This window comes from Pinus tabuliformis, chromosome X (assembly GCF_031772625.1).
Source record: "Pinus tabuliformis cultivar Carrire ecotype Pingquan chromosome X, CPIR1, whole genome shotgun sequence".
Lineage (NCBI taxonomy): Eukaryota > Viridiplantae > Streptophyta > Pinopsida > Pinales > Pinaceae > Pinus > Pinus tabuliformis.
This window is the reverse complement of record NC_142308.1, coordinates 1,694,122,479-1,694,144,204: the sequence shown is the minus strand read 5'-3', so window position 1 is coordinate 1,694,144,204 and position 21,726 is coordinate 1,694,122,479.

Genomic DNA, 21,726 nt, shown 5'->3' with positions numbered 1-21,726 from the left:
AGCTACAGCTCGTAATCCAAAATCTACAACAAAAGTTCAAGCGTCTCATCGAAGGCTACAGCCTCAATATTTATACATGATGAGGGCCAAGCTGGCCTCCTCAATTAGTAGAGCTTGGCTGTCCAACTAAAAGTAAATTGTTGTTCCTGTAGAATCTGTTGGCTGCCTTCTAGCTCGGTGGTGATAGCTGTTGGCGCTCGGAGTTGGGGTGGAGATCACGAGGAAGGTCATTCAAGGCTGTGGACAACCTCCCTATAAACCCGCAATGCCACCTTGGTTGTCTCCTTGTCTTCATTTGTGTGGTCTTTGCTCCATTTAATGTCAAAAAACCTGAAATCATCATGTATTAGCCACATAGGCATAATGACTGCCCTTCTTCCTACAAATAACACGAATATACTAAGAAATGATGCATAAGTGATAAAAATGAAGGGTTGAGCAAGGTAAGTAGGCCAAATGAGCCCAAATTGTTACCAAAATTTGGGGCTCATCATCACCCCCCAGCTAAAATATTTGCTCATCCTTGAGAAATTTTGCTCCAGCTCCTTGTCCTTGGCCGAGAACTAGGCTCTGGAATACGCTCTTTCTTTCCTACTCTTGGTGGCTCTGCCTGTTCTGCCCTTGGTGGTGATGAGGGTGCCGCTCCTTCCCTCTTCTCTGTTTCCTTGACCTTGAGCCGGGCTTTTGAAGCCGATTGGTCTAACCTTCCTTTCCAAGTAGTTTTTTTTGGGCTCCCCCTCTCGTAGGTGACCAATATCTTCGAGGGGGACCTCTCACTGGGTGAAGTAGGGGCATCTCCTGTTGTGATTTGGCTGCTGGATGGAGGCTGTGGCTTGCCCGTCTTTATTCTCACGCTTCTTCGAGCTTTAAAGTATAGAGGGGTCTCCCTCTTTCTGTTCTCCTTTGGCTTAGGAGGTGTGCTGAGGCCGGCCAACACAGCTGCTGCCTCCCTTTCACGAATGTCAGCTTTCTTCTCCTTGGGTTTCACTTTTTCAGGGCTTCCTGTAGAAGACCCTGTTTTAGTCAATTTCGGGCTTCCTGTAGAAGACCCTTTTTCAATAATTTTCGGGCTTCCTGTAGAAGACCCTTTTTCAATAATTTTCGGGCTTCCTGTAGAAGCCGGTTTCGGCTTTCCTGTAGAAACAGGTGTCACCGCCTTGGTTTGCTTTGCTGCATGGGTTTTGCTTTTTGACTTAGTTGCGGTCGTTGTCGAGGCACTCTTGCTGATGTGGACCTTCTCAGCCTTGTCCACTCTGCCTTGCAACCTTTTCTCTCTTGCTGTCAAGATGGGTGTGTCATCTTTCTCCTTGTCATCCTTTTTCTCTTGTTTCTTCTCTTGCTTTTTCTTCTGCTCTGTGGTTGGGGTCTTTTGGCCTTTTTCTCTCTTTACTGCGGCCACTGACTCTTTCTCCTCACTGCTAGAAGAACCAAGCTCTTCGGTTAGCATCCTTATATCCCCATCCTTTGTCAAATTCCTGAAGGCTTCCCATGAGAGAGGAACCTTGTATGTGTGGAGTGCATCCTCCACGAGGAGTTTGATCAGTCCATGGTGGGCTACCTGGTCTGGTATGCCTTCTTTCAGCTTGGTTGCACACTCAATCAGAGACTGTAGTAGAAAGTAAGGGAGACTGAGTTTGTTTTCTATAGGTAGATCCATCTGGTGCCGTAATTCAGTGAGTAACCGAAAGTGGTACCCATATAAAATGCTAAAACGACCTTCACAGGTGATGTACTTCATAATTTGCAGGCTCACTTCATTCCATGGTGGCAGTAAACTGGTTCTACGAACCCCATTTTTGTCTTCTGAGAATTCCTCCTCTGGTGGAAAGAATTATTTCTTAGCTTGTTGGCTCAATTTCCTTTCTTCTTTATCCCATGGTAATCCCATTAGGAGCTCCGTAACTCGGCTGATGAATTGTGGGGTGAGTTTGAGGCTCAGACCCCTGAAAGTAACGGTGGCCAACGTTTTAGATTTCGGCCTCAGAGCTTGCAAAAACTCTTCTGCCACTTCGTCGTCATAGCCCTGCAATTTGTCACAGAAGGATATCCATTATGCTCGTGTGAAGAGCTCCACCACCTCAAGATTTTCTCTTAACTTCGCTGAATCAGTGGGCTCCCTTCTGATGAACCCACCCGGCATGGTGAAAAACTGCTGCGTTAGCTGGAGGTGGCAAATGCAGAAGAAATTCGGTCTACTGGGACAGAGCGTAGGATTACGCCTCTGTCATGCACATAATTCACAAAGCTTACCCCCTGAGAACCTTTAACACAACCAACTACACTGTCATCCTGTAGGACGACAGTTCATGCACGGCAGACAACAATTGCATCAATTTTCTACGACCAGACTGTAGACGATGATTCTGCCACCTTCAAAAACCAATTGCATGGAGAGTTCAGGCTTCCCTTTTTAATCCACCACCTTTTGACGTGAGGAACCTGACTTCCTGTAGAAACAGCTTTCCTGTAGGAGCAGCGTGCGATTTCCGGGGGATACTGCAGTGGGTCTGCGCTCTTGGTGTTGCTTCACAGGCGTTCTGATGGCCAAAGACTCAGAGTATCGAACTGCAGAGGGATCCGGATGATCACTCGAGTCTCAAACGGTGAATGATAAATGCATGGGGTGGCAATCTAGCCGATTAGATTTGAATCGGCGGAATCCGTGGCGCGGGGGTGAGCTGTCCCTGCCGGACCGTTGGGCGACGTCACACCATCATTCTTCTGCAAGTTCCCTTACTGCCGCATCATTCCCCGCAGATCCGTCGCCGCCATTCTCGTTAGAACTCGTTTCTCCCCGAGTGGACGGTTCTCACGTGTCCACTGCCCATTTTTTTCCACGGCCACCATTCACACATCCAGCTCGACCAGCTGACTGGTCGACGTGGCCAATCGATTGACCATACAACCGCTCAACCCATTCACTTCACACTTGCAAACATTTTCAAAGTAAAATTCATGCAATTCGTCGGAAGAAAGGGTCGAGACACTTACCTGTGCGGCCGCAACACGATTGTTCAGGCTCTTGGACGACGATGAGTGGATTTATTTGCTGCTGGTGGATTTGCACAGGCCCGGAGGTTCGTATTCACAGGTCGTTGACGATGGATTTGATGCTTCAGCTGCATGCGCCCGCGTTTTCCTTGTATATGGTGTGCACTCTAGCGGGCTTAACTGTTACGGGACTCCTACAGGATGTCCTGTAACAGTTTCTTCCTCCTCAGGTGCATGCTGCACGACGAAGGCAATGGCCCCACGATCACGCTCACAGAGCTCATGGATGGCTGGGATGGATATGGTATGACATCTCACCGTTTTTTTCATCTCAAAAATTGCTTTTCTCTTTAGAACTCAATGATCTACTTTGATGGTGCAGGTAACTTCATTGCATGTCGACAGGGATGGTAGAAGGAGGTGACAGCAATGTATAAGGGTGACAACAGTAGCTTGCATGCGTCCAAACCGATCCTTGGTCGTTAGATCTCCTCATAAAATGAATTCTGGGCCATCCCGAACTTCTACAGGAAGTTTCCTGTAGAAAGGTTGTGTTTCCTGTAGAAAGTCTGCATCTTCCTGTAGAAAGTCTGCATCTTCCTGTAGAAGACTCAAGCCATGATGAAATTGTGCACATACCTTGGAGGAAATGAGTATTCTTGGAGGAGGTGCTGGTGAGGTCTCCTGGCAGCATGATAAGGATCTTTGGCTTTGCGTTAAAAGACCCCCTCTCCTTCATAGAACACCTGCAACCTGCATGCATTTTCACATTATAAACTTGCTGTCCCTATCTTTTTGCTTATTGTTTTTTTCTTTTTTCTTTTTTTCTTTTTTGAAAGATAACAGGGGCGCCTCAATGAGGTTTTCACCCTTGCCATCTTCCTTAAGCGCCTCAGAGAGGTTTTCACTCAAGGATCTTTTTCAAATCTCCTTTTTTTTGAAAGACAATAGGGGCGCCTCAATGAGGTTTTCACCCCTACCACTTGCCTTGGGAGCCTCAGAAAGGTTTTCACCCAAGGATCTTTATTATTTTATTATTTTTTCCTTTTTTTTCTTTTTTTCTTTTTTTTTTTTTTAGATCTTTCAAGGTATGCCCAAAGCAGGGGCAGAACCCTTCTCTATGACCAACACTGATTTCTCCATAGTTTTGATGAACTCTTGTCTTGAGAGAGGCTTCCTGTAGATCTTCAAGCGATGCCCATTGACAAGCATGGGGATGGCTTCCTCATCAATGGTTTGAATAAGAACAGATCCATTGTCATGGCATTTTTCCACTGCATATGGTCCTAGCCATCTGGTTCTCAGCGTCCCCTTGAAATCTTTGTATCTGGAGTCATACAACAAGGCCCAATCTCCCGGCTGGAATTGCTTGTCATGGAGATGTTGGTCATGCCACACCTTTCTCTGAAGTTGAACCACTTCTGAGTGAAGGAGGGCCTACATCCAGTGCTCGTCCAGTCCATTCAGCTGCAATAGCCTTTCTTGTTGTGCATGGCTGAGATCTAGATCTAGCTGAGCTGCCATCCTCAAAGTGTTGTACTCAAACTCAATGGACAGCAAAGCTTTCTTCTCATAGACCAGCTCATAAGGTGTGAAGCCGGTGGTGGTCTTCCAGGTGGTGTTGTAAGCCCATGTGGCCTCAACCAGGCGATCTGCCCAATCTTTCCTACTGCTGCTCACCACCTTAGTCAAAATCCCTTCCAATGCTCTGTTGGTGACTTCCACTTGCCCATTTGCCTGTGGATGATAGGGGGTGGAAGTCCTATGCTTGATTTTGTGGTGAGCTAGCAGGTCTTCAATCAAGTTGGATGTGAACTGGCTCCCTTGATCGGTAACCAGCTCTCTTGGGTAGCCAAACTTGTAGAAGATGTTTTCTCTTAAGAACTCGGCCACCTTCTCTTCTGTTGCTGCCTTGATTGCTTTAGTCTCTGCCCACTTTGTCAGGTAGTCAGTGCACACAATGATGTAAGACCTTTGCCTCGAAGGAGGGTTGATTGGATCCACAAAATGCATACCCCACTTCTCAAATGGCTCAAGAGTCACTTGAGGTTGGAGAGGCATCTCATCCCTTGGAGTCGGTTTCCCCGTTCTTTGGCATCGGTCACATTGGCTGATATATCTTCTGACATCTTGATGAAGTGTGGGCCAATAGTAGCCTGCCTGCAGGATTTTGAAGGCAGTCCTCTTTGCTGCAAAATGTCGTCCACAAGGCCCATCATGACAGGTGAGGAGGATATCAAAGACTTCCTCCTCCCTTACACAACGCCTTAAGATCTGATCAGGGCCAAGCTTGAACAGATTGCCCCTGATCCCAGTAAACGAGGCACTTTTTCTGATGATTCTGCTCTTCTCTCTTGAAGATAGGTGCGGAGGGAACTGTGTTGAAACAAGGTAGTTTGCTATATAAGCAAACCATGGAGAGAGTACTGAGATAGCAAACAGATGTTCATCGGGCATCTGGTCATCCACTGTTCCATCCTCATCTGCAGACAAATCCAATCTAGATAAAAAGTCAGCAACAACATTTTCTTTACCTGGTTTGTCAACAATGGTCAAATCGAACTGCTGCAACAAAAGTAACCATCTAATAATACGAGCATTCACATCTGGTTTATTCATTAAATATCTAATTGCAGCATGATCCGTATGTACAAAGGTTTGATAGCCAGTAATATAATGTCGGAACTTGTTCAGTGCATGGACCACAGCCAAGAACTCTTTCTCGGTTACAGTGTAATTCAGCTCGGCTTTGGACAAGTTTTTGCTAACAAAGTAAACGGCATATGGAAGTTTTTGTTCAACTTGTCCTAAAGCTGCCCCTATGGCTTTGTTTGAGGCATCAGTGTGGATGTGGAAAGGTAGGGCCCAGTTTGGACCTCTCAGGATTGGGGCTGACACCAACTTGTCCTTTAATTCATTCAAAACCCTCTGACAATCGTCAGTCCATTTAAACTCCACATCTTTTGCCAACAGGCCAAACAATGGCGAGGCTAGCTTGCTGAAGTCTTTAATGAATCTCCGGTAATACCCTGCTAATACTAAGAAACTCTGAACATCCCTTACCTTTTGGGGAGGTGGAACCTTCTTGATGAGAGCAATTTTGTTAGGATCCACTTGTAACCCTTGGCAAGAAATGGTATGGCCTAGCACAATCCCTTCAGTCATCAGGAATTTACATTTTTCGGGACTAAGGGACAGGTTCATCTCAATGCAATTGGTTAGGACCTTTCCTAGATTGGACAATGCTTCCTGGAAGTTGGATCCATAAGGAGTGAAGTCATCCATATAGATTTCCACCGCATCATGGACCAACTCCGAGAAGATGCTCAAGACAGCTCTCTAGAAGGTAGCAGGAGCATTGCATAGCCCAAAGGGAAGAACTCGGTAGGAAAAGGTACCCCAAGGACAAGTGAAGGTGGTCTTATCTTGGTCTTCCGGGCTGATTTGGATTTGGTTGTACCCGCTGTTAGCGCTTGAGATTTCACCCTAGGCTGAGGAAGGTAAACCTTCAAGGCAACATCAAACCATTTCACCTCGTAGCTAGCCCTACGGGGTATGAGAAGGCTCTCTCCGGTCTATCTCGGCAAATTTTCAATGGGGCGAGATGACCAATCAAAGGTAACACTGATATTAGGCTAGTAAACTGATTAAAAGGTTGATTTGGGGGTTTTTGGAGTTTTTTTGTGGCAAATTGAGGATCTGCAATTTTAGGGTGCGGGGATTTGACACAGTTTCTGCAGGTGGGTCTTTGGGGCAAGGTAGGAGTTTGTGCTGATGCCTTTAGCTGAGATGGATGATCAAGGAAGAAAAAGAGAAGCTAAGAGGGCAAACAATGACTTTGAATCCTCTCTAGACAGTGGAAAACATAAACATTAAACAAATTTGAAAGCTGAGCATGGCAAGCATGAATTCAAAATTATCACTTCATTTGTTTAATAAGCTGCAATAAAGAAAGAGATGGAACACATAAACAAACTTACAATTAGAATAAGAGAACACACCATCAACACAAAAGTCCACAAGAATCCCAATGATGTCTGCAAAACCCTGGTCTTCCTTTTCCTCAAATTGCAGAGATACAAGTAAAATATACAATAGGAGCTTCTCCCTCAAGAGTCCAACCATGAAAATGAGCAAGAGAAGGCATAATATAGATGATCTAACTCCTTTCCCCACCTCTAGGGGTCGAGCTCAGCTTCCTAGGAGCTGTTTCAACTAATTCTAAACTGAGCACTAGATAATAGGCAGTCAAAACAACTTGCCTCTAAAACTTAGGAAACCTATCCATGCATTAAATATTTACCATTTACATCAAAGAATCTTCTAGAAGTGATAAACAAGAGTAAAAGTGTCTTAGAGTTACAATAATTACATCAAAGATAATCATCTTCCACCCCAAAAAGTCAAACTGAGTCAAATCTGCGTTTTCTGGGCTGTACAGTGCAATCTGGCAAAAAACTGCCTGACTGGTCACGCCACCCTTCCTGACTGGTCGCGCACATTCACAGCTCTGTGTAAGGGCCTTCCGGTGTCCAAATCAGGTGCAAGATAGCTAGTTGGAAAGGTATACGAGTCTACTTTCCAACCCCACTGGAATTTTTGAATTTGGAGTTTCTTTGACCCCTCAAAAGTCATTTTTCCCAAGACAGCTTTCTGCAACTCAAAATAGGGGCAGAAAGTCAAAATTTGCATGTATTTTGAGCTTTTGGAAGCCCAAATCTCCATAAAATCTGAAACCCATCCATAGGAAAGTGTATTTTTGCATGAAAATTCCAAAAATGCAAAGTTTTCCCCGTTCTGAGTTGCCCCCATGTATGGTCGCGCGCGGGGTGAGACCAGTCAAATGGCCAAAACCTGTAAAATTCCCAAAAATGCCAAAAATGCTTCAAAACTCTCAAAATTTCTTGGTTTTGATGCTAGGAGGATGCTAATGAGTATCATGGTGAGTGAGAGAGGCCTCAGCCAAGATACGGAGGGGATTTGGCCTTTTTCTCCGTTTTAGTGCTTTCGGTCAAACTCCTTGGATCCGGCGATTGTAATTTTGGAATTTCTCTAAAACCATGACACATGTGCAAAAAGTGAAGGAGGTTTTTCTTCTTTGGCATGTTATGGACAAAAACCTCTCTCAGATTTCAAAAATGCATCTTTTATTGCTCTAAAACATCATTTGAGTGCAACTTGTCCCGATGTGTGAAACAAGGAATTTTGTCGAAATGGAGCGAAATGAAGGGGATAGGGGGCTTCTAAATTCTTGGGGAAATTTTTGGGAGTGGGGAGGGATGTTAGGAAGCATGGGATAATGGAATCGCAGAGATTGAGTGAGGGGAAGGGGTCCAAAAGGGCAAAACACAGGCCCAACCTAGAAAATTGCCAGGTTGTAGCTAGAAACTAGGGTTTGTGCAAAAATGAGGAATTTGGCGGATCTAAGGGATGGGAAGTGTTTGATAAGATACTTTAAGGATAGGGGAAGGTGTATGAACATCAGGAAACAAGTTTTGCCGGTGATTTGACCGTCCAAGAGAAATTGCCTTCAAAACCCTAGGAGAGGGAAATGACCTTGCCTAGGTGCAACTGAAGCATGAACAAGGTGTGAAATGACTCATTCGACACTGACATGATAATGAAAACCCTCTAAATGATGATAGGCTCAGCTGAATGATGACATGGACTGACATTTGGGCAAACCCTAGACCTAATGCCTAGTGACCAAATTTTGCTTGAAGACTCACTGAAATGACAAAATTTGACCTTGACACTCTGAGACTACTTTGTAAGAGCACATTTGATCACTGTAGGAAGGCTGGAAAGACTGACACTAACATTGGCTCCAATGGGGATGGTAGCTCCTTGGAGGTTCCAAGAACCTTAGATCTTTGGGAGAGCAGACCAGTGCTTTCAACCATTGGGCGATGGAGTCAAAAACTCAAGCTGAAATGCATGACTGAAAACCGACACAATCTTGACAACAAGACTGAAAATTGACTCAAAAAGGACTCATGACTCAACTAAAAACTAACTCGAGACTTAAACACAACCGACAAACTGAAAATGATGCTCAAAGGGGAGCTTATTCATCACAACCTACTCTAACAGTTTCATACATCACCGGGTCAAGTGAAATGAAACAACCAATGCAACCAAGTAAGTATCCCATCTACTGTTTGAATTCTCTGCAAGTTCTCGCTTATGAATAACAAGAGAGAACTACTGAAAGGCAACTCCCATGACAACTTAGAAACAGATCCGTGGAATGATATGAATTCTCTATCCACCTCCACAAACACTGCATAAGGATCTTGAAATTCAAGCACACTGGAACTTAGCTCATCTAATAGATTACTTCTCGTTTCCTCATACCATGAATGCAAACTTTGATCTGAGTCTTGTGACGAGACCTCTGCTAAAAATGACAAAGAAACTGGCTGCCGGATCAAATTCATATCAGCACATGTTTCAAGCTCACATGTAGTTAATGGAGAAAGACTTTGACTGCAAACCTCATCCAAAACATCAGCTATTGGATCATGAAAAACTTGAAAAGACTGTTGCAATGTATCCATTGAAAATGTATAACATCCTTCTAGTTGTTCATCTTTTTCTTGAGATATTTTATGAAGATTCTGCCTTATAAACTGAAATGCTTCAAAACAAAAGGATATAGAATCTTCCTGTATCATCAAATCATGTATTTCGGCTGCCATACCTTCATCTGTAATCTGCCCTTCAAGTTCATTTGGTGGCTGCAAATCTGATGCTACAGGCTGCTCAAGCATTTTGTTATTTGTCTCGTCCTCAACATTAACACTGAGAGATTGCTGATTTGTTATAGGATGTCCATTTAAAGATTTACTATACAACCTACCCTTCAAAAACTGAAATGATTCGAAACAAAAAGGTAGGGAACCTTCTTGTATCATTTGATCAAATATGTCAACTTCCATGCCTTCATCTGCAACTTGACAACCAATGGCATTTGGGGGCTGCAAATCTGAATATGAGAAGTCTTGAACAAGGTTTTTATTGCCTTCAAGATGGTCTAGATCAAGACTTGTTGACAGCTGATTCCTAATTTCATGGAAGTTGTCTCTGATGAACTGAAATGAATCAAAACAAAGAGGCAAAGATCCTTCACTTACTTCCCAATTTTCTGCACTTTCCTCATCGATGTCATAGCTGATATGTGATGGCTGAACATTGTATTCAAGCTGCTGAAAATGAACTTTTTCCTCCCACAAACTAGCTGCTGGTTCGTCTGCAAGATTAGCGTTTGTTTGGAGAACATAATCATCATCATACTGATCATAATGAGGCAAATCATCATCAAACATACACATCATATCAACAGCTCTCTCTTCTTCACAATGATCTATAAAACAATCACTACGACAACTAGGGTAAGAAACAAAATGTTTTGGATCAGCAACTTGTTCTTCTTCAATCAGCGCGCCATGAACATCATAATCATTCCTTGAGTTGATCTTGTCCATCATCTTTTCCACTGCACTTACCAAAATGTCAAGCTTTACCTCTAAAGATGCTGATTTTTCCGGATCTATGTTTTTCATTTCTTCTTCCTTCAACCTTGCCCTTCGGATCAGCAGATGAGCCTCTACATTTACTGCACTGTTTTGCATCTCGTGAAGTGTTGCAATATCCCTTTCTCTCAACTGAAACTCCATCTCCGGATCAAAGGCACCCGATGGTGTGAGAGAGCAGATCTAGGAGTAGGCCTTATATCAATTGGGATCGAATAATAAACTTGACTAAATCTGGCTGAAAATTGTTGTACTGTCTCCCCTGGCAATCTTTTCAGCTGGTTATACTCTTCTACAATCAAGAAAAGGTTCTGCCCGATCATCCACCTATCGAGAAAAACTTTGACGAACTGCTGGAAATCTGAGATGCTTGCATCAGGCAGGGTTTTGAACCAACTCTTCACTTTGGCTTGCAAAGAAAGAGCAAAAAGCCTTATACTAACATCTTCTTCATCAACTTCAAAAAGATCTAGAAAATTCTCAAAATTCTGCACATGTTGCTCAGCGTTGACATTCTTACATTCACCATCAAACATCGGCAAGTATAGATCATAGTTTTTGGGGAAAGCATGAAGAACAGAAGGTAAAACAAGAGGTTTATACCGATCTGGAATTTTACAAGGTATAGGGGTATGTACAGCAGGTATAGAATCAGACTTGGTCTTTTGAGATTCATCAATTTGAATATGATCATCACAAAATTCGGAAAAAGGATCTTGATCAAGCTCAAAGGCATGCAAATCATTGGTATTCACAATCTTCAAAGGGAAAGAATCAACTGCAGGTCGAGGATCTCTTCTCAAATACAGTATACTTTGCAAAGCCCTTTTTACATTCGTGGGAAAAGAGAAGAAATAATTTATGACAAAGAACAAAATGTCTTGGATGAAATTCCAACTTGAATACCTGATTTTGCCATATTCTCCTTTCATGTTTTTGCTGGTCGGGATCATCCTCCAGTGGAGTCTTTGGATCTGATCTCAAAACTGATTTAGAGTCGCCAAGTGAATGATTTCAGCCTGTCAAGTGTCTGATCGTTGTTCACCATCAACAATCAGATCTGAACTTGATACATGTACTGGGGTAAAGAGTCAATGAAGCGCTACGTTCACAAGCTCACGGAGATTGACTGAAGCAGCGTTTATCTACTAACGCTGATGTAAAAGAAGAGTGTTTTCGAAGGCTACCTGGCGTAACTTTAGGCTCCGTCTAAGACTTATGAAATAACACGTCAATGAGCAGACGATCAGTTGTTCTCCCCAGTATGGTTGCCACTATGTTAGCGCTTGAGATTTCACCCTAGGCTGAGGAAGGTAAACCTTCAAGGCAACATCAAACCATTTCACCTCGTAGCTAGCCCTACGGGGTATGAGAAGGATCTCTCCGGTCTATCTCGGCAAATTTTCAATGGGGCGAGATGACCAATCAAAGGTAACACTGATATTAGGCTAGTAAACTGATTAAAAGGTTGATTTAGGGGTTTTTGGAGTTTTTTGGTGGCAAATTGAGGATCTGCAATTTTAGGGTTCGGGGATTTGACACAGTTTCTGCAGGTGGGTCTTTGGGGCAAGGTAGGAGTTTGTGCTGATGCCTTTAGCTGAGATGGATGATCAAGGAAGAAAAAGAGAAGCTAAGAGGGCAAACAATGACTTTGAATCCTCTCTAGATAGTGGAAAACATAAACATTAAACAAATTTGAAAGTTGAGCATGGCAAGCATGAATTCAAACTTTATCACTTCATTTGTTTAATAAGCTGCAGTAAAGAAAGAGATGGAACACATAAACACACTTACAATTAGAATAAGAGAACACACCATCAACACAAAAGTCCACAAAAATCCCAATGATGTCTTCAAAACCCTGGTCTTCCTTTTCCTCAAATTGCAGAGATACAAGTAAAATATACAATAGGAGCTTCTCCCTCAAGAGTCCAACCATGAAAATGAGCAAGAGAAGGCATAATATAGATGATCTAACTCCTTTCCCCACCTCTAGGGGTCGAGCTCAGCTTCCTAGGAGCTGTTTCAACTAATTCTAAATTGAGCACTAGATAATAGGCAGTCAAAACAACTTGCCTCTAAAACTTAGGAAACCTATCCATGCATTAAATATTTACCATTTACATCAAAGAATCTTCTACAAGTGATAAACAAGAGTAAAAGTGTCTTAGAATTACAATAATTACATCAAAGATAATCATCTTCCACCCCAAAAAGTCAAACTAAGTCAAATCTGCGTTTTCTGGGCTGTACAGTGCAATCTGGCAAAAAACTGCCTGACTGGTCGCGCCCCCCTTCCTGACTGGTCGCGCACATTCACAACTCTATTTAAGGGCCTTCCTGATGTCCAAATCAGGTGCAATATAGCTCGTTGGAAAGGTATGCGAGTATACTTTCCAACCCCACCAGAATTTTTGAATTTGGAGTTGATTTGTCCCCTCACACGTCATTTTTTCCAAGACAGCTTTCTGCAACTCAAAATAGGGGCAGAAAGTCAAAATTTGCATGTATTTTGAGCTTTTGGAAGCCCAAATCTCCATAAAATCTGAAACCCATCCATAGGCAAGTGTATTTTTGCATGAAAATTCCAAAAATGCAAAGTTTTCCCCGTTCTGAGTTGCCCCCATGTATGGTCGCGCGCGGGGTGAGACCAGTCTAATGGCCAAAACCTGTAAAATTCCCAAAAATGCCAAAAATGCTTCAAAACTCTCAAAATTTCTTGGGTTTTCTGCTAGGAGGATGCTAATGAGTATCATGGTGAGTGAGAGAGGCCTCAGCCAAGATACGGAGGGGATTTGGCCTTTTTCTCCGTTTTAGTGCTTTCGGTCAAACTCCTTGGATCCGGCGATTGTAATTTTGGCATTTCTCTAAAACCATGACACCTGTGCAAAACGTGAAGGAGGTTTTTCTTCTTTGGCATGTTATGGACAAAACCTCTCTCAGATTTCCAAAATTCATCTTTTATTGCTCTGAAACATCATTTGAGTGCAACTTGTCCCGATGTGTGAAACAAGGAATTTTGTCGAAATGGAGCGAAATGAAGGGGATAGGGGGATTCTAAATTCTTGGGGAAATTTTTGGGAGTGGGGAGGGATGTTAGGAAGCAGGGGAAAATGGAATCGCAGAGATTGAGTGAGGGGAAGGGGTCCAAAAGGACAAAACACAGGCCCAACCTAGAAAATTGCTAGGTTGTAGCTAGAAATTAGGGTTTGTGCAAAAATGAGGAATTTGGCGGATCTAAGGGATGGGAAGTGTTTGATAAGATACTTTAAGGATAGGGGAAGGTGTATGAACATCAGGAAACAAGTTTTGCCGGTGATTTGACCGTCCAAGAGAAATTGCCTTCAAAACCCTGAGAGAGGGAAATGACCTTGCCTAGGTGCAACTGAAGCATGAACAAGGTGTGAAATGACTCATTCGACACTGACATGATAATGAAAACCCTCTAAATGATGATAGGCTCAGCTGAATGATGACATGGACTGACATTTGGGCAAACCCTAGACCTAATGCCTAGTGACCAAATTTTGCTTGAAGACTCACTGAAATGACAAAATTTGACCTTGACACTCTGAGACTACTTTGTAAGAGCACATTTGATCACTGTAGGAAGGCTTGAAAGACTGACACTAAAATTGGCTCCAATGGGGATGGTAGCTCCTTGGAGGTGCCAAGAACCTTAGATCTTTGGGAGAGCAGACCAGTGCTTTCAACCATTGGGCGATGGAGTCAAAAACTCAAGCTGAAATGCATGACTGAAAACCGACACAATCTTGACAACAAGACTGAAAATTGACTCACAAAGGACTCATGACTCAACTAAAAACTAACTCGAGACTTAAACACAACCGACAAACTGAAAATGATGCTCAAAGGGGAGCTTATTCATCACAACCTACTCTAACAGTTTCATACATCACCGGGTCAAGTGAAATGAAACAACCAATGCAACCAAGTAAGTATCCCATCTGCTGTTTGAATTCTCTGCAAGTTCTCGCTTATGAATAACAAGAGAGAACTACTGAAAGGCAACTCCCATGACAACTTAGAAACAGATCCGTGGAATGATATGAATTCTCTATCCACCTCCAAAAACACTGCATAAGGATCTTGAAATTCAAGCACACTGGAACTTAGCTCATCTAATAGATTACTTCTCGTTTCCTCATACCATGAATGCAAACTTTGATCTGAGTCTTGTGACGAGACCTCTGCTAAAAATGACAAAGAAACTGGTTGCTGGATCAAATTCATATCAGCACATGTTTCAAGCTCACATGTAGTTAATGGAGAAAGACTTTGACTGCAAACCTCATCCAAAACATCAGCTATTGGATCATGAAAAACTTGAAAAGACTGCTGCAATGTATCCATTGAAAATGTATAACATCCTTCTAGCTGTTCATCTTTTTCTTGAGAGATTTTATGAAGATTCTGCCTTATAAACTGAAATGCTTCAAAACAAAAGGGTATAGAATCTTCCTGTATCATCGAATCATGTATTTCGGCTGCCATACCTTCATCTATAATCTGCCCTTCAAGTTCATTTGGTGGCTGCAAATCTGATGCTACAAGCTGCTCAAGCATTTTGTTATTTGTCTCGTCCTCAACATTAACACTGAGAGATTGCTGATTTGTTATAGGCTGTCCATTTAAAGATTTACTATACAACCTACCCTTCAAAAACTGAAATGATTCGAAACAAAAAGGTAGGGAACCTTCTTTTATCATTTGATCAAATATGTCAACTTCCATGCCTTCACCTGCAACTTGACAACCAATGGCATTTGGGGGCTGCAAATCTGAATATGAGAAGTCTTGAACAAGGTTTTTATTGCCTTCAAGATAGTCTAGATCAAGACTTGTTGACAGCTGATTCCTAATTTCATGGAAGTTGTCTCTGATGAACTGAAATGAATCAAAACAAAGAGGCAAAGATCCTTCACTTACTTCCCAATTTTCTGCACTTTCCTCATCGATGTCATAGCTGATATGTGATGGCTGAACATTGTATTCAAGCTACTGAAAATGAACTTTTTCCTCCCACAAACTAGCTGCTGGTTCGTCTGCAAGATTAGTGTTTGTTTGGAGAACATAATCATCATCATACTGATCATAATGAGGCAAATCATCATCAAACATACACATCATATCAACAGCTCTCTCTTCTTCACAATGATCTATAAAACAATCACTACGACAACTAGGGTAAGAAACAAAATGTTTTGGATCAGCAACTTGTTCTTCTTCAATCAGCGCGCCATGAACATCATAATCATTCCTTGAGTTGATCTTGTCCATCATCTTTTCCACTGCACTTACCAAAATGTCAAGCTTTACCTCTAAAGATGCTGATTTTTCCGGATCTATGTTTTTCATTTCTTCTTCCTTCAACCTTGCCCTTCGGATCAGCAGATGAGCCTCTACATTTACTGCACTGTTTTGCATCTCGTGAAGTGTTGCAATATCCCTTTCTCTCAACTGAAACTCCATCTCCGGATCAAAGGCACCCGATAGTGTAAGAGAGCAGATCTAGGAGTAGGCCTTATATCAATTGGGATCGAATAATAAACTTGATTAAATCTGGCTGAAAATTGTTGTACTGTCTCCCCTGGCAATCTTTTCAGCTGGTTATACTCTTCTACAATCAAGAAAAGGTTCTGCCCGATCATCCACCTATCGAGAAAAACTTTGACGAACTGCTGGAAATCTGAGATGCTTGCATCAGGCAGGGTTTTGAACCAACTCTTCACTTTGGCTTGCAAAGAAAGAGCAAAAAGCCTTATACTAACATCTTCTTCATCAACTTCAAAAAGATCTAGAAAATTCTCAAAATTCTGCACATGTTGCTCAGCGTTGACATTCTTACATTCACCATCAAACATCGGCAAGTATAGATCATAGTTTTTGGGAAAATCATGAAGAACAGAAGGTAAAACAAGAGGTTTATACCGATCTGGAATTTTACAAGGTATAGGGGTATGTACAGCAGGTATAGAATCAGACTTGGTCTTTTGAGATTCATCAATTTGAATATGATCATCACAAAATTCGGAAAAAGGATCTTGATCAAGCTCAAAGGCATGCAAATCATTGGTATTCACAATCTTCAAAGGGAAAGAATCAACTGCAGGTCGAGGATCTCTTCTCAAATACAGTATACTTTGCAAAGCCCTTTTTACATTCGTGGGAAAAGAGAAGAAATAATTTATGACAAAGAACAAAATGTCTTGGATGAAATTCCAACTTGAATACCTGATTTTGCCATATTCTCCTTTCATGTTTTTGCTGGTCGGGATCATCCTCCAGTGGAGTCTTTGGATCTAATCTCAAAACTGATTTAGAGTCGCCAAATGAATGATTTCAGCCTGTCAAGTGTCTGATCGTTGTTCACCATCAACAATCAGATCTGAACTTGATACATGTACTGGGGTAAAGTGTCAATGAAGCGCTACGTTCACAAGCTCAAGGAGATTGACTGAAGCAGCGTTTATCTACTAACGCTGATGTAAAAGAAGAGCGTTTTCGAAGGCTACCTGGCGTAACTTCAGGCTCCGTCTAAGACTTATGAAATAACACGTCAATGAACAGACGATCAGTTGTTCTCCCCAGTATGGTCGCCACTATGTTAGCGCTTGAGATTTCACCCTAGGCTGAGGAAGGTAAACCTTCAAGGCAACATCAAACCATTTCACCTCGTAGCTAGCCCTACGGGGTATGAGAAGGCTCTCTCCGGTCTATCTCGGCAAATTTTCAATGGGGCGAGATGACCAATCAAAGGTAACACTGATATTAGGCTAGTAAACTGATTAAAAGGTTGATTTGGGGGTTTTTGGAGTTTTTTGGTGGCAAATTGAGGATCTGCAATTTTAGGGTTCGGGGATTTGACACAGTTTCTGCAGGTGGGTCTTTGGGGCAAGGTAGGAGTTTGTGCTGATGCCTTTAGCTAAGATGGATGATCAAGGAAGAAAAAGAGAAGCTAAGAGGGCAAACAATGACTTTGAATCCTCTCTAGATGGTGGAAAACATAAACATTAAACAAATTTGAAAGCTGAGCATGGCAAGCATGAATTCAAACTTTATCACTTCATTTGTTTAATAAGCTGCAATAAAGAAAGAGATGGAACACATAAACACACTTACAATTAGAATAAGAGAACACACCATCAACACAAAAGTCCACAAGAATCCCAATGATGTCTGCAAAACCCTGGTCTTCCTTTTCCTCAAATTGCAGAGATACAAGTAAAATATACAATAGGAGCTTCTCCCTCAAGAGTCCAACCATGAAAATGAGCAAGAGAAGGCATAATATAGATTATCTAACTCATTTCCCCACCTCTAGGGGTCGAGCTCAGCTTCCTAGGAGCTGTTTCAACTAATTCTAAATTGAGCACTAGATAATAGGCAGTCAAAACAACTTGCCTCTAAAACTTAGGAAACCTATCCATGCATTAAATATTTACCATTTACATCAAAGAATCTTCTAGAAGTGATAAACAAGAGTAAAAGTGTCTTAGAGTTACAATAATTACATCAAAGATAATCATCTTCCACCCCAAAAAGTCAAACTAAGTCAAATCTGCGTTTTCTGGGCTGTACAGTGCAATCTGGCAAAAAACTGCCTGACTGGTCGCGCCCCCCTTCCTGACTGGTCGCGCACATTCACAACTCTGTTTAAGGGCCTTCCTGATGTCCAAATCAGGTGAAATATAGCTCGTTGGAAAGGTCTGCGAGTATACTTTCCAACCCCACCGGAATTTTTGAATTTGGAGTTTATTTGTCCCCTCAAACGTCATTTTTTCCAAGACAGCTTTCTGCAACTCAAAATAGGGGCAGAAAGTCAAAATTTGCATGTATTTTGAGCTTTTGGAAGCCCAAATCTCCATAAAATCTGAAACCCATCCATAGGCAAGTGTATTTTTGCATGAAAATTCCAAAAATGCAAAGTTTTCCCCGTTCTGAGTTGCCCCCATGTATGGTCGCGCGCGGGGTGAGACCAGTCTAATGGCCAAAACCTGTAAAATTCCCAAAAATGCCAAAAGTGCTTCAAAACTCTAAAAATTTCTTGGGTTTGCTGCTAGGAGGATGCTAATGAGTATCATGGTGATTGAGAGAGGCCTCAGCCAAGATACGGAGGGGATTTGGCCTTTTTCTCCATTTTAGTGCTTTCGGTCAAACTCCTTGGATCCGGCGATTGTAATTTTGGCATTTATCTAAAACCATGACACCTGTGCAAAACGTGAAGGAGGTTTTTCTTCTTTGGCATGTTATGGACAAAACCTCTCTCAGATTTCCAAAATTCATCTTTTATTGCTCTGAAACATCATTTGAGTGCAACTTGTCCCGATGTGTGAAACAAGGAATTTTGTCGAAATGGAGCGAAATGAAGGGGATAGGGGGCTTCTAAATTCTTGGGGAAATTTTTGGGAGTGGGGAGGGATGTTAGGAAGCAGGGGAAAATGGAATCGCAGAGATTGAGTGAGGGGAAGGGGTCCAAAAGGACAAAACACAGGCCCAACCTAGAAAATTGCCAGGTTGTAGCTAGAAACTAGGGTTTGTGCAAAAATGAGGAATTTGGCGGATCTAAGGGATGGGAAGTGTTTGATAAGATACTTTAAGGATAGGGGAAGGTGTATGAACATCAGGAAACAAGTTTTGCCGGTGATTTGACCGTCCAAGAGAAATTGCCTTCAAAACCCTAGGAGAGGGAAATGACCTTGCCTAGGTGCAACTGAAGCATGAACAAGGTGTGAAATGACTCATTCGACACTGACATGATAATGAAAACCCTCTAAATGATGATAGGCTCAGCTGAATGATGACATGGACTGACATTTGGGCAAACCCTAGACCTAATGCCTAGTGACCAAATTTTGCTTGAAGACTCACTGAAATGACAAAATTTGACCTTGACACTCTGAGACTACTTTGTAAGAGCACATTTGATCACTGTAGGAAGGCTGGAAAGACTGACACTAACATTGGCTCCAATGGGGATGGTAGCTCCTTGGAGGTGCCAAGAACCTTAGATCTTTGGGAGAGCAGACCAGTGCTTTCAACCATTGGGCGATGGAGTCAAAAACTCAAGCTGAAATGCATGACTGAAAACCGACACAATCTTGACAACAAGACTGAAAATTGACTCACAAAGGACTCATGACTCAACTAAAAACTAACTCGAGACTTAAACACAACCGACAAACTGAAAATGATGCTCAAAGGGGAGCTTATTCATCACAACCTACTCTAACAGTTTCATACATCACCGGGTCAAGTGAAATGAAACAACCAATGCAACCAAGTAAGTATCCCATCTGCTGTTTGAATTCTCTGCAAGTTCTCGCTTATGAATAACAAGAGAGAACTACTGAAAGGCAACTCCCATGACAACTTAGAAACAGATCCGTGGAATGATATGAATTCTCTATCCACCTCCAAAAACACTGCATAAGGATCTTGAAATTCAAGCACACTGGAACTTAGCTCATCTAATAGATTACTTCTCGTTTCCTCATACCATGAATGCAAACTTTGATCTGAGTCTTGTGACGAGACCTCTGCTAAAAATGACAAAGAAACTGGCTGCCGGATCAAATTCATATCAGCACATGTTTCAAGCTCACATGTAGTTAATGGAGAAAGACTTTGACTGCAAACCTCATCCAAAACATCAACTATTGGATCATGAAAAACTTGAAAAGACTGCTGCAATGTATCCATTGAAAATGTATAACATCCTTCTAGCTGTTCATCTTTTTCTTGAGAGATTTTATGAAGATTATGCCTTATAAACTGAAATGCTTCAAAACAAAAGGGTATAGAATCTTCCTGTATCATCGAATCATGTATTTCGGCTGCCATACCTTCATCTGTAATCTGCCCTTCAAGTTCATTTGGTGGCTGCAAATCTGATGCTACAGGCTGCTCAAGCATTTTGTTATTTGTCTCGTCCTCAACATTAACACTGAGAGATTGCTGATTTGTTATAGGCTGTCCATTTAAAGATTTACTATACAACCTACCCTTCAAAAACTGAAATGATTCGAAACAAAAAGGTAGGGAACCTTCTTGTATCATTTGATCAAATATGTCAACTTCCATGCCTTCACCTGCAACTTGACAACCAATGGCATTTGGGGGCTGCAAATCTGAATATGAGAAGTCTTGAACAAGGTTTTTATTGCCTTCAAGATGGTCTAGATCAAGACTTGTTGACAGCTGATTCCTAATTTCATGGAAGTTGTCTCTGATGAACTGAAATGAATCAAAACAAAGAGGCAAAGATCCTTCACTTACTTCCCAATTTTCTGCACTTTCCTCATCGATGTCATAGCTGATATGTGATGGCTGAACATTGTATTCAAGCTGCTGAAAATGAACTTTTTCCTCCCACAAACTAGCTGCTGGTTCGTCTGCAAGATTAGTGTTTGTTTGGAGAACATAATCATCATCATACTGATCATAATGAGGCAAATCATCATCAAACATACACATCATATCAATAGCTCTCTCTTCTTCACAATGATCTATAAAACAATCACTACAACAACTAGGGTAAGAAACAAAATGTTTTGGATCAGCAACTTGTTCTTCTTCAATCAGCGCGCCATGAACATCATAATCATTCCTTGAGTTGATCTTGTCCATCATCTTTTCCACTGCACTTACCAAAATGTCAAGCTTTACCTCTAAAGATGCTGATTTTTCCGGATCTATGTTTTTCATTTCTTCTTCCTTCAACCTTGCCCTTCGGATCAGCAGATGAGCCTCTACATTTACTACACTGTTTTGCATCTCGTGAAGTGTTGCAATATCCCTTTCTCTCAACTGAAACTCCATCTCCGGATCAAAGGCACCCGGATAGTGTAAGAGAGCAGATCTAGGAGTAGGCCTTATATCAATTGGGATCGAATAATAAACTTGATTAAATCTGGCTGAAAACTGTTGTACTGTCTCCCCTGGCAATCTTTTCAGCTGGTTATACTCTTCTACAATCAAGAAAAGGTTCTGCCCAATCATCCACCTATCGAGAAAAGCTTTGACGAACTGCTGGAAATCTGAGATGCTTGCATCAGGCAGGGTTTTGAACCAACTCTTCACTTTGGCTTGCAAAGAAAGAGCAAAAAGCCTTATACTAACATCTTCTTCATCAACTTCAAAAAGATCTAGAAAATTCTCAAAATTCTGCACATGTTGC